The sequence below is a fragment of the Serinus canaria genome, chromosome 5 (assembly GCF_022539315.1).
Source record: "Serinus canaria isolate serCan28SL12 chromosome 5, serCan2020, whole genome shotgun sequence".
Taxonomy (NCBI): domain Eukaryota; kingdom Metazoa; phylum Chordata; class Aves; order Passeriformes; family Fringillidae; genus Serinus; species Serinus canaria.
The window spans coordinates 15598689-15613408 of NC_066319.1; positions in this window are offsets into that span (position 1 = coordinate 15598689).

The following is a 14720-nucleotide window of genomic DNA, read 5'->3' on the forward strand; positions in this document are numbered from 1 at the left end:
CCTGGTTTCAGCAGGCAGTGACGCATGGAGAGGAAAGATGGTCTGAAATAAAATACCCAATGTCGTCAACAGCCACAGATTAATTCAGTGAAATCGCTCGTTGCTGCAAGGAGTTAGTGAAAGAAAAACACTGGGAAGAGAATGCTGCCTGTGTGACAAATAAGGGTACACAGAGCTGTGTTTCACAGGGGAAGTGTTGATAAACAACACTAAACCCTCATGCTTCGGGGGAGCTAAGTGATGATAACTTGGGGGGCAGAGGAGACTTCTGCTAGCAGCTTGTTAGTCTTTGAACACGTTTACCTCATCCCTTGCAGTGTTTAATTAAATACAGCACTGCTCTGAACCATTTGGGCGGTTTCTGCTTGCCTAGACAAAGGTGCTTTGCAGGATTTTTTTCTATCAAGAGCATGACAAGAATCCTTATGTTAGTACCACTGGTTGGAAATATTATGTGTAAATCTGCACTGCAGATAAACAAGTGCATCCCCTGCTTACAGAGCTCCCTCGTGTTCCTGTTCACGAAGCACACCTGCTCTGCATGTCCATCACACAGCTCCTTGGGTGTCCAACCTATCCCTGTGGATGTCAGTAAAGCCCCAGTGGCAACCATGCTCATGCCTAAGACACAGTGCTACTCTCAGTCCAGCCCAGCAAAAACAGTTCCTTCTGGAAGTGAGTCATATTTCTTCATCTTTCGAACCACTTCAAGCAATTTGTCTTGCAGACTTTCTGACTACATTTACATAAAATGCATCCTTCCTTTCTTTCTATTTTTGGTTCCATGCATGGGGTTATTTTAGATGGTGTGCTCAGAGGTCACTGTGACATACACACGGAGGGGAGAGCACGTTATGCTTTTGGTAGGTATTCTGTAATGTTTATGCAGGTGGCAGGCTCTTGGTTTCCCTGGGCACTCACCATGGATTTACATGCCAGCACAATGACAGAAAAGGATAAGTTGCTGGTCACTGCCAGAAATGCCACAATTTTGTCTACAGAGTGCAGCTTGTAGACATGAATAACCTTACAAGACCCCTGGAAGAGAAGCTGGGAGTATGGGTTGCTGGCAAAACTGAGGAGGTATAAGGGAGGATGGGATCATGGAAGGCTTCCAGGAATGGCTTGTGCATGTGTATGGCATGGTTAGGAACAGTTCCTGCCTGGAATTTGAGTGCAGGCTATTATTTATACTCTCAAAGCTCTGCCAGTGCATGGTGCCTGCAGCATTAGAGCTAGAACTCATGACCTGAGCAAGCTGGAGGCTTTCATTCATGTTTGCAAGAGGCAACAAGACTCCTTTGGAGTCTGAAGGCAAATGAGGCTGGAAAATAAAGTAGCCCAAGTCCTTCAAAAGTTCCACCTTACAATTTAGCGTCCTTCCCAATTCAGCCAGGTGTCTTAAGGTTGGAAAAGGAATGACTGGGAGGTTTCTGAGCTTGTGAGTGGCCTGGGAGCAGGGATGGGTCAAGCTTTGCTGTCCCTTCCTGCACAACAAGACAGCATTACAGGAAGTTAGTAGAGTCAGGCTGGAAAACAAACAGAAGGAGATGGCTCTTCATGCAACAGGCAGTAGATCTGTGACCCTTCTTACCAAAGGATTTTGTGGATATGAGAAGCTTGCATAGATTCAAGGAAAGTTCACAGAAGAGAAATCCTCTGAGAGTTACTAAATACATAGAAACTCTATCTGCCTCAGGAAGTTCCTGAGCTGAAAATAGTTGTAGTCTGGGACAACACTGAGGGGAAGTATTGTATATGCTTGCTCTTGTTCTTACTCTCCCTAGGCTTCCACTCACAGGCTTTGTTGGGGTCTGGATGTTAGGTTAGACAGACCTTTAGTCTGACCCTGTAGAGATGTTTTTATGTCCTTATGTAACTTCTTATACAGACAAGATGGGTTCTTGCATGGTTCCTTCCCAAAGCTCACCACCCTCAAGCACCCTCACCCACAACTCACCACAGCTCAAGCACCAGGCACACCTTTTTCCAGGCTGCATTTGACTGAGCAGATGAAGATCCTGACTGCTGGCAGACAGATTTTTTGAACAGCTTAATATTTGTATGTCTGAAATGTGCTCGCTCTCGGGGTTTGATTCTATCAAGTGTTTGGCAATAATATCAATGTTGGTCACTGCTACCTCTCTCACCTCTGTGATGCCCTATTTGTTCCCATCTTAGCAAAGAGTTTCAAAACTATTCTGAGCTCAACAGTCTGTTTGCAGTGAATTATAATTCTGCTCTGGTCACCACTTGGTACTGAGTTGGCTATGGAAATTGAGTCCTTATTGACATCTGTGTTAAAAATTTCTGAAGCTGACAAGACATGTAAATCTGCACATATCTCAGATGAACTGCCTTGGGACTTTATTCATCCTACTTGGGATATGTTTTAAAGGCTTTATTTGTAGCAATAACAGTCAGAGCCTTTCTCACCCCTCTCTTCTCTGAAAAACAGCATTTGAAAGATGAATCTTTGAATAACAACCAAGTGGCCTTGTTAGCCTTCTCTTCACCTCTTCTCAGCTGCTCTCCTGTCCTGGGTCTCTCACCATGGCTTTGAGAAACTGCTGTAAACTAAAAGCAAGAAAAACAGCAGTCAGCTCTGAAGGGGAATTAGGAAAAGATGGTCTGGAAAAAAAGAAAGAACTTGAGAAAATATGAATACCTGCTGACCCTCTTCTCTCTCCCAGACAGTTAGAGGGAGAAGCATGCATGGCTAGAGCACAAACTGTCTTCTGAGATGAATACATGAAGATTTTTGGGATTTCATAGCAAGCCATCTGTTGTGGAAACAAAAACCCTAGCTCTCTTGCCATTCAAAACTTGCTGGGGTCAATGATGTCCAAGTATCAGCATGTTTGCAGCACTGCAGGGATTACTTGATGCAGAATTATGATCCTAACTTTGCCATCCTTTTTGTCACACCAACTGTGGATGCCCACTGAGGACGTCTCAAAATGAGCCAAGCAACACTTGGAGATCTCCAAAAGTGGGCTACTGTTGCAATGGGTGTAGTGGGACTCTTGCCTCAGGTGAGATTCACGTTATTGATACTCTTACTACTTTTTGCTGCTGCTCAAATAATGGCAGAAGCTATTCTTAGCAGCTTGGACCCTAATGTTAAAAAAAAAAAAAAAATGACAAAAAGCAACCCCTTTGTGAGCCATTTCCACAACAATAACATGTAGCAGAGAGGAAAGAGAGTAGGCCAAAATAAGTAGCCCTCTTCACCAAATAAGGACCCTTGTAAGGGCAGGCGCCAAGGACTGCAAGGCTTAGGAAGGACAGGGAGGGCTTTGGAGTGGAAGAGTGAATCAGCATGGCCATCAGGTCACACCCACATGAATAATACCTCTCACTTCCCTTGAATTGTACATTGTAATAAGGACCTAGCTGCCTTTTTTGGTATTCCAGCATGTGCCTGAGAAGAGTCAGATGTGAAATTAGGTTTCCTGTACCTTAATAGATTAATTTAGTTTAAACTAAAAATGAGGGCACATGTACTGTCGGGAGTCAGGAAGCCTCAAATGACATATGTCTCCCTTTTAATACTATTCTTTTTTTGGTGTGTGTGCTCTGTAAATCTAAACATTGATTAAAATGTGCTTTCTTGAAAATTCCTCACAAATTTCAGAAGTTCACCACTACTAGGAATCTCAGTTGTGCAAGTGCCATGTGCAAGCATCTGCAAAACCAAAGATGATCATATTGCCAGCTGCTCAGTTTCTTGGGAATCTGTGGAGGCACTTCCATACCAACAGGGAAATATTAACTCCCTCTCTGTTTGTCCCTGAAGTTTTCTGTCTTAACAGCTGTGCTTGCCCATAACACATCAGCTCACCTGCCTTCCTTCTGAGCATCTGCAGGGGAATCCCTGGCTTGTGCTACTCTTCCAGTGTGCCTCATGGCAGGATAGATGCAGAGTCTGTATCTTAACTACTATGGGATATCACAGCAGGGACAGGACTGTACTGCCATTAGAGAATCCCAGAAACCTCACGCTGAAATGTGATGTTTTCCTTCAGAGGCCCATAACGGGTTTCCCTTCTCACAGAGGGAACATCAATGGGAATTTCCCCAGTGACTGTGAGTACACCATCTTTATCTGAAAGTAACTCAAGATAAATTTTTCCATGGAAAAGTTTTCCCTGTGAACTAGTGAAGGCTGTTAAGTGTCTCGGACAGTCCTGGCTGAACTTTCTTACACTTTTAAGTTCTGTGCTGCTAAAAGAAGTATTTGCACTTTTGCCACAAGATTAGCTCTGTCCCCTTAGTGTTAAAGACAAATGACTGGCAGGAGACTGCTGTGCCCAGTTAGAAATGAAAATATAATACTGCTCACTTTGCTCAGAGAATACCAGCTTTTCAGGCAAGATACAATGAGAAAAGGATGGAAGAAAAGTTGTATAGATGTCAGGGTAGCTGAGTGCAGAGTAAACAGACCATGTTAAAATCTTCTTCAGGTCCAGATAACTTATTGCTCTCCCATCTTACAAGCAAACAGTTTTAAAAAATTTTAAGTCAAAATTGGTGCCACCTCTGGTTCATGGACAAAAGGCTCTGGCATGAGGCCTTTCTGGAGTTTCCATGCCTCTAAAGATCTAAGATAGTCTGATGGTACCTTCAAATACCAGAAGGAATCATAAGGCATGTCATAACCCATTTTCTGCCATCTTCCTTTTTCACCTGTAAATCCCTGCCATATCCAGCAACTCCATGATATGTTTGGGAGTGGACAAAGGTTTGTTTATTCCACCCACTGTCTATTTTGGGACGTGGCACTGGCTAACTCACGGGTTTATGGCACAGTTTTTTTCTGCATTGGTTCTCTGGTTGCAGCCATAAAAACTGACATTAGGCCACTCCTTGTATAACCAGAGCCACTTGTCACCCAGTCCCACCTACTCGAGCCAACAGCAGAACACCAAGTGCAGGTGCGTCCCAAGTCATCTCTCAGGGCCATGTCAGCTGCTTACACACCAACATTATTTCCTGAGATGGAGCAAACACAAACCCAATTTTTAAAGAAGTGTGATTTCACCTTGTCAAGAAATGCACCTTCCCCAACACTGCCATGTTGTATCAATGTACTGCTTCACCCAGTGGGAATGACAGATAAAAAGTGGCAGCTCTTGGGCTGCTTGTGGCTTTTGCTGGCCATAGTTTTCTCCCATGGTTTCCTTGCCTCTGGCCAATATGTTTCTGCGGTCACCCACAGGCTCAGCTGCTAAGCCCACAGGGGCAAGGGCCCTCCACATCTGGAAGCCCTGACCAGACCAAGCTCTGGGGCCACAGCAGGAGCCACCACACTCTTTGCCGCCACCTCCTCCTCCCAGCCAGCTGGAAAGAGACGAGAATTTCCATCTCTCTTGTCCTTCTTCCTTCTTAAAGTGGAATTTCAAGGAACTGTGTCAAGTCAACAGTCTGGGACAAAGATAAAAAAAACCACCAACAAAAAAAAGCACATCCAGGAACACCCTGGAATTTCCTAGCGATTGCTGATAGCAGATGAAAGCCGCTGAAGAACAGCATCGATGATTACAATGATTAATGTTTCTTTCCATGTGAATACTACCGAAAGAGGACAGATTGTGTGCCTTGAGAGAGCAGCATTCCTTTGTCTTGCTCATCTGCCCCTTTCGAAGACCTTTATCTGTTTTTCAAATCCAAAAATGGCTCATAAGAAAATAAGTCCTCCCAGCCTCACAGGTTGTGTCATTATTCTAAGTCTGTCCTCTGAAGGCTGGTCAAAATTAAACCGACAATACTTCAGGTCTTTCCCCTCCCATTTATTCCTCTCTCTGCTAAGGGGACCCCATTTTAATCATTATTTAGGAAAAGACAGCTGCTTCCTGTTTGTATCATTAATTTATTTTGTTTCCTGAAGGGAAGCTTCGGTGAAAAGAATCTTTGGATAGCTGGAACGTCTTACAAAATATCACTGGCTGCACGGGCCAAGGTTAAATACAATAGCTAGGTTTATTTTTAAATGATTATTATTTTTCTAAATCCATGCCAAAGCAGAGACTAAAATTCTAGCACACATAACTAAGCTTTTACAGTAAATTCTGCCTTTCCTACAAAACTCCCCAGAAGGGAGACAGACATTCTTAGTTACAACAAAAGCTAAAACACCAATTTCCCTCCAACTATTATGAAAACCAAGGCTGGAGGGAGATGAGGTGCGGTTCCCTTTCTCCAGTTTCTCAAAACCTCATGCTCTGGTGAATTTGATATGCTGAAATCATTCCTGGCCATCATGATAGCCTTCCACAACGAGATGAGTGGCTCGGTGAGCAGTAAATGTTATTTATGCCAATTTTAACAAGGTTTTCAACACGGTCTCCTATAACATACTTACAGACAAACTGATGGAATATGGATGACATAAATGGATAGTGAGGTGGCTTGAAATCTAGCTGAAGTTACAGGAACAGAGCACATGGCTGTGGTGCCATTCAGAGGGACTTCAGGAGGCTGGAGGTATGGGTCAACAGGAATCTTTAAACAGTGTTTAAAGGGGAATGGGATGTTCCTGAACACAGAGAAGGATAACCTCAGACAGAAGTATGGACTGGGAGATGATCAGCCTGCTGGAAAACAGCTCTGCAGAAAAAGACCTTAATGTCCTGGTGCACAACAAGCTGAATGTCAACCAGCAACATGGCCTCCTGGCAAAGATGCCAAAAACATCCTAGGCTTCATTATGATGAGCATTGCCAGCAGGTCCTGGATGGTGATCCAACCCTGGAGAGCTGTGTCCAGTTCTGGGTTTCTCAGTAGAAAACATGGATGTGCTGGAACAAGCCCAGCAAAGAGCCCTAAATATGATTAAGGGACTGCAACATCTATTGTGGGGGAGGGACTGTGAGAGCTGTGACTGCTGAGCCCAGAGAAGAGAAAGCTCAGGGAGATCTTATCACTGTGTATAAATATCTGATGGGGGAGGAAAGATGGAGGCAGACTCTTCCCTGTGATGCCCAGTGGCAGGATAAGAGGTCATGGGCACAAGCTCTTCTAGACTGACAGTGAGACGCAAGTCATACCACCAACACCATCCCTGACTAAGTGAGGAGCTGTGAGCTCCACTTTGCACCAAGTCAGGTCTGTTGCAGCATTTTTAGAGGCTGTTAACACTGTTCTAAGCCCTCCACTCAGCCCCCATTCACCCTCTCACTGTTTTGGCCTCATCCCTTCCATTTGTTTTAGCTGAGAGGCGCCCACTGGCCCCGGAAGCCCCTCTGCTGTCCAGTCTTCCTGATGGGAGGAATTATTTGGCACCAGCACTATAGGTCTTTTCACAAGACCGAAGATTATGGGAGGTTTTATTTAATGCACATGAAGTAACCCCTTGCCCCTCGCCCTGTTTTTTCTGGTTTCCTTTCTTACACTTGGTTCTCTCCTTCACTAGGAGCTTTCACATGCCAAGTTGCTTTGATGGAAACCACCACTTGAGAAAGAAAAATTGCACGAGATTTTTTTTTTCTACTCCCTCTTTCTATATTGAGTATAGCTTAAAATTGAATAATGAGCATTTGTTTTCTTAGAGGAGTATTTAACACTCCAAATCCAGCCATGAGAGGCAGAATGTGATAAGATATACTCCAACAAACGGTGTTGAAAACAATAACAAAGTGGACAAGGTCTTGCATATAGGGAAAGCTACACTTTATTCCTTGCACATCAAGTGACTAAAATGACTGACGATTTACTGTACCCTTCCCTGGCTAAATAACTTCATCTTGAAGTGAACACTTGGCAAAGTTAAAAGCTACTGAAAAGCAACCTTTTGGGAAAAGTACCAGATAACTTTTGGTTTCAGCTAAGATTGATGACAGCAAGCCAGTGCAGGATTTCCAGCAGAAAGTGATTGCTGCACATGGGCTTGCGTAGAGGAAGAAAGGTGGAATGAGCAATGTGCTGGGGAAGGCACATCCTCCTACGCCACAGAAACGTGGCACCCTTGGGCTGCACATGACAAGCAGCATGAATGAATGAGTGCTGCAACCGCACACAGATTGAACTTCTGTCACATCCCAGGATTTCTTCCCCCAGGAAAGAAATAATATTACAATGTGCGTTAATGAGCATTCTGCGCAGGCAAGAACTAATGTTTACAATTGTGACTGAATTTGAGATTCGTGCCCGCAGGACTAACTGTGACCATTTGTGATGGTTCCCAGCGTTGTCTGGACCCTGGTTAACACACACAATGCTGCTACAGCATTTCCCAACTGCGCCCATGTCCAAGGCTGGGCTCCCACTCCGCTGCCGCAGCTGGCTGAGGCACAGCCCTGGAATTATAAAAGACTTGAGCTTTATTTTTTCTCCAGGAGATGGGCGGGAGACTTTTGATGGTACTATTTCCTGCTGGATGGACAGAATTTAGAAGAAAAATAAAACTTTAACCTCTTCACTCAACTATAGTGAGAAGAGAATCTCACCATTGGGCAAGGTTTATTCTTCTGGGAAGCTCAGGCTATTCCCATGCTGGGTATAACACAAGGTCAACAGCAGCAGTCTCCAGGAATATTAATCTTTCACCCCTCAGACTGTGCCACGGGTAATTAATCACTTGATTGCATAACTTCTTGTAAGACAGGAAAAATAAGCTGCCTTTGCCAGCTTTTTGGACAAGCTATTTCACATACATTTGAACTTTCTTCCAGTACTTGTTGGGTTTTGATTGCAATGAATGAATTCCATCCAAAGCCTTCCCCAGCCGTGGAAGAGCCAGACAGCATGGAGGCGCACGGTGTCCCAGTGCAACACTGGGGAGTGGGTCACTGTGCTGTTTTGAGGGGATCTGTCTGGCCTCCCAATGGGTGGGGAAAGGCACAGCATCCAGCAGAGCAGCTCAGCCCAGGGGGAATAGCAGAGCACCACGTTACCCTGCCTTTTACATCTGTATGCAATTGAAAGCAGGATCTGGCCGAGTTGCTGCTGACCCCAGAGAGTTGCAACTTGTTGAAGAGCAAGGAAATAATGGAGTTTAATCCTAGAAAGTGAAGTTGTGTTTTGCTATGATCACCTGGGACAAACCACTATGATAGGTCCAGCTGCAGGAGATCTTCAGGCCCTGGAAATCATGTAAGGCTGTGAGGGGTGTTGAGCCAAGTGCATTGCTGGAGTGGTTGAATATCAGCAAATCCCATCTCCCCAGCATGCTGCAGGACTCTATCTTCCTTTCTACAGCTTTATTAAATGGCTGTGAGAAACCTAGGTTTTCTTTAAAAACATTTTATATGAGGTGGTAATGAAATGGGAAACAGTGATCCAAGTATCTCATGCCTCATGCTCACAAGGACCACCCCCATAAACCAGCTTGCTTCTAACCCTGAGCCTCTAATACTGGGTGGAGGTGAAGGCATTCCTGACTGCCTCAGTACTGGGGCACCCTTTAGCAGCTCCGAGCATTTCACCACCCCACTGCTGCTTCCCAAAGTGGATGGTGGCCATCCTTTTGCTCTTTGGATTGGCCCTGTTAAATATTTGGTGAAGCTTCCTACTTAACCATCTGAGTGGCTCAGAACATATTTTCCTGTACTGCCTTGACTTAATGGTGATACACGGTGATATGGCAGCAGGAATGAGTTAAGTGTTCTCCTAAGTCCTAAAGTGGAGGGTTCTCAGTCACACACTGAAAAAATATTTAGTGGCCACAAGAACCAGAACTAGATGAGACTGATGGATGCAAGCACTATTCCTTAACAGGTCCTGGAAAAGCATTCAGGAAGCTTGGTTTGAAAGTGTTCCTGTAAAGATCACTTTGTCCTTTGGCTCTAGGCAGCCCTTTGGCAAAACCTGAGAAAATTTCCCTGTATGAAGTGTTTTGAGATCCTTGCGGGAAAGATGCTAATAAAGTGGGTGCCTCAGATATGGCTATGCAGGGCTACTTCTTGCTCCAAGGGCTGCAGGTGACACATGGGGAACTGGCACAGTGAAATGCAGTTTTCCAAAGCCACAGTGACTGGAGGCAAGGGAGTAGAGCCGAAATCCCATGCACATGCAGTCACACTGCAGATGCTGCCATAGAGGGTCATGCTTGCAGCTCCTCTGCTTAACCTAAGGCTCCCCAAAGAAAGAAGGAAGAGACCAGCTCCTCACTTGATCAGAGACCTCCAAGAAACACCCTACAGCTCTTTAGCTGGTTGCTCTGCCTTATGCTTCATGGAGCAAAACCCTCTATTAAGCAAGCTGTGATGAGAGTTGTGATATATTCCCGGCCACGCACAGTAACTTTTGCTCCTCACTGTGCAATGTGTGGCCACCAGCAGGTCACGCTCCATCTGGCCACACTTAAAGGGCTATCAAGAATAGGTCACCCACATGAATTTCCTCCAGCTCTGATGTTGCACCAATGTAATGAAATGACACTGCTGAATTACAGACAAATTAAAGCCAAGGCCAGGCACAGCTATTCCCCAGGTACCTTTCACATGAATAAACAAGATAAAGTCAGGGAGGAAAAGCACAGGAAATGGTTCTATTTACAGCATGATCACACTTCTTCCAAAAGCAACTGAGCCAGCTGGACAACTTACTATCTTGAACCACTCTCCTGCTGCAGGATGCTGCCCCTTCAGATTGGTTGGCAAGGAACTGAAAGTAGCTCAGAAAGCAACGCCCAGGCAGTTCAGACATCAAAAAGGATAATACCTTCCAACAGGCAACGGTGAGATGCAGGTGAGGACAGAACAGAGGGGCTTATGCCTTCAGCCAAATGCTAAGTGACACAGCAGGCAACTAGATGATTTTGAGACAGCAGCAAAAGAACCAGTAGGAACAAGTTCCCCCAAATATATCATGGCTCATGGACCATGAAGCATTCCAGTTTCCGTCTGTGGAAACCTTTCTGCCAGCTCAGTCTCCTGGAAGAAGAATCTGCTTTAAACAAGGTTTAGCTACTCTAATGACAGGCAATGCAGAACCAACTCAGGCAAGAACTTAGGATGGTCAAAGTAACTGCAAAACTCCTCAAGAAATAATATTTCATATTCACTTGATAAGTGCAAGAAAGCCTTACCCATTGTCTTCCTCACTTTCTCCACTACTAATAGAGGAGAAGAAAAGAGGAACAGCATTGTCTGATCAGCTGGGGAAGATCACCATATCACAACCAGCTACAGAGGCTTTGGGATAATATGACATGGGTACAGATAATTTTTAATTTACATTAAAAGTAATGGAGCATCCAAGCTGAGCAAGCCAAGAATTGTCTTTTCTTAAGCAAAATTCAAATAGACAGCTGAAGGTGAGGTCACTGGTCGCTGCTGAGTGGCATACTTATATTGAGTCTTGACCAGTGGTGGGCAGAGCTGGTTTTCAGCAAGGTGTCCACCAACACCAGGCCCCTCTGCCTCTTCCCCAAGAGGCTGAATATCAGAGTCCCATGTTCTGGGTTTGAGGTAATTGCTACTGTCAGGAGCAACTACTTTTTTCCTAGCTGATTGCAAATCAAAGATTTCATTTTGATAAAATAAAGGCTAAATCACCCTGTATTTTCCACATGTGTGCAACAGTGTTTGGATGTGTGAGTGCAGGCAGGAATTATTGAGGGCAGCAAGTAAACCTTCAGGTTGTATAATATCTGTGTCTGTGAGTTGAGACTGCTGCTGCCTCTTGCATTTCAAATTTTCCTGAACAACTTTGTAAAGCGTTGGTGGGGTAGAGGAAGATTTTGCTTTTCTCATGTACAGGACAGCTCAGCCAACGAGGCAACTGAATCAGTGGCTTTGATGGGACATTTGCTGCCCATAGCAGTGTCCCAGAAACAAAAATATCTGTGGAGTCCATTTGGGATGTGAGAAGAGAGACCCATGAGTGTAATGCTTATGGCTAAAGTAGATGATGCAGTGCTGATTTTACTGATTTTTTTTTCTTAGCTCACCTCTCCCCTCCAAGATGGTTGCAAAGAAATTCCAAACTTCTTGCTGAAAATGCTAAGGCACATGGGGAGCAGGGAGGTGATCAAGACAGCCAGCACAGCTTCTCCAAGGGGAACTCCTGCCTGACCAACATAGTGCCCTTCTATGATGGAGGGACTGGACAAGGGAAGGCATACAGGCGTCATTTATCTGGGTTTCTGTAAAGCCTTTGACATGGTCCCCCACGACATCCTTCTCTTTACACTGGAGAGAGATGGATTTGATGAGTGGACTGTTAGATGGATGAGAAGATGATTGTATGGTTGCAGCAATGGCTCAGAGTCCCAATGGACTCAGTGGCAAGTAATGTCCCTCAGGGGTCTCTATGGGAACAAGGGTTATTTAAAATCTTCATTAATGACACAGGTGAAAGGATTGGGCTCTGAGATGCATCAAGAGGATCATGGCCAGGAGGGTGAGGCAGGTGATTCTTCCCCTCTGCTCTGGTGAGACTCCCACCTGCAGTGCTGCATCCAGCTCTGGGGTCCCCAGCACAGGAAGGAACTTGGACTTGTTGGAACAAGGCCAAAGGAGGGCCACCAAGTTTATTAGAGGGATGGAGCATCTCTCCTATGAGGAAAGGCTGAGAAAATTTGGGTTGTTCAACCTGAAAAGGAGAAGGCTTCAGGTTGAATAATTTCAGCCTTCCAGTACCTGCAGGGAGCCTACAGGAAAGATGGAAAGGGACTTTCTAGAAGAGAATGTAGAGACAGGACAAGGGGCAATGGCTCCAAACTTAAAGAGAGTAGGTTTAGATTAGATATTAGCAAAAAATTGTTTACTTGGGGATGGTGAGACACTGGAACAGGCTGCTCAGAGAAGTTGTGGAGAAGTTGTTGATGGGCCTTCACTTCCAGCCCCATCTCTAGAAGTGTTTAAGGCCAGGTTGGATGGATTCTGACCACCCTGTTCCACTGGAAGGAGTCCTTGTCCACAGCAGGGGGGTTTGGAATTAGATTATCTTTAGGTCTCTTCCAACCAAAACCATACTACAATTCTATTATTCCTAGGTTATTAATGTCTAAATACCTGCAAAACATTTTCACTGCTACCTGTTTACTAGGGAATGGCGAAGAAACATTTCGATATTATTTCCAACTCTGACACAAGATGAAGATGGGTAAGCCCTTTTCAGGACAGTGTTTTAGCTGGGTCTTCAGATTACCTTCTATGCTAATTTGCTTGCTTTGTTTGACTGTCTAACAGGTACTTTTCCCACTCCTCCTAGAATTCTGGCATTTTTGTGAAAGATTTGACATAAAAACTAAGGGGGATGTGAAGACTCATCAGCTACCTGCTGTAACTAGACTTCATGGCATCATAAAAGTTTTTCTCTCCCATGGATTGCATAGAATGGAGAAGTGTGTTATGTGGCTGGACAGCAAAAACTTCAAGAAAGTGAATGTCCCTGTCAAATAGACATGCAGATAATTTAAAAGACCTAAATAAATTGTTCCTTCAGCGAGACCTTCATGGTTACTATACCAGCAAAGGGGTGTCCAGGTCATGATTGTCACTGCTGGCTTCCTTTTTGAAGGCAAAACTTACCACTAGCAGTGGAATTCATGAAAGTAGAAGAAGATTTCCACAAGTAACTACGTCTTTTCAGGGATGTAATAATTATTTTACTACCTACCTATTCTAGATCAGACAGTAGAAAATAATTTTAAAAACCCTCGAGGAACTTTGCTCAAAATGAACCATTTGCTGTGAAGGTATCAATGTACTGGGCTGGATGGGTGAGCTGTGAATTTGGCTGCAGAAATTCAATAATCAAGAAGAACCAATATTTTGATTGGGAAATATTGAAGCCACACATTTGGTTGGAGACACTATCCCTCCAGTTTTTCTGCTAGGTACCATTAACCCTGTCACTCTTCACACCCTGATCCATGCCCGTTTGAACTGCAGGCCCAGTCTGCAAGTTGAATGGAACATAGCTGTGCAACAGCATGAGGGATTGGCCAGGATGCAGAGTCCTCTGCTTGCTTGGCCTTGTGGTCCTAATTTGCACATCTCAGGGTCTTTAAGTGACTCCACTGGCTTTAGCAACACAGTATTCCGAAAAAGAAAATGTATTTAGCCCACCAACATGACCTTTACAGTGCAGCTGCCTCCAATCTCCACTGCTTGCTGCTCACTAAAGGGCTCCAGAATGAAAAGAAACCAACACTTGTTTCTTGGGCCAGAGCTTTGGATGCTCGTAAGACAAAGTTTGTCACAAAATTGTTGTGGTGCCAATCAAGGGAGACCTAGGATCTAATTGTAACCCTGGCATGTGTTCCCACTCTAATATCCCTTACCACACCAGGGTGTGGTGCCTCTGCTTTCAGCCATTCATGTGCCAGGAAAAATTGAGGTAAGAAGAGTAAAAATAAGCATTAAACATAGGACAATTGTTGCCATTGCATATTAGCAACTTCACTTCCCTGCTGCTGTGGAGATGGCACATGGAGGGGACTTGGACTGTCCCACGGCCAGTTTTGGATGACTTTGTAGATGGATGCATTTTCTATAGATTGACACCCATGTTTTTTCAAAGAGAGAGTTTATGTTTGCCAAAGTGCTTCTGCAGCCTGTGCAGACCATCCTGCCTGCCCCAGTGCTCACGTATGTGCTCACATTGCTACTCAAAACACCTTGCAGACAGCACAGTTCCTGTAGCACCAGGGAGAGCTTGGTGTGACAGACTCCCAGAACATGAAACCCAATCTGAGCAGCCCATCTGCCAGAAATTAGTCTTTGACACAACTGACTCTGGGTTGTCCTATTCAGTCAGCCATCCTACCA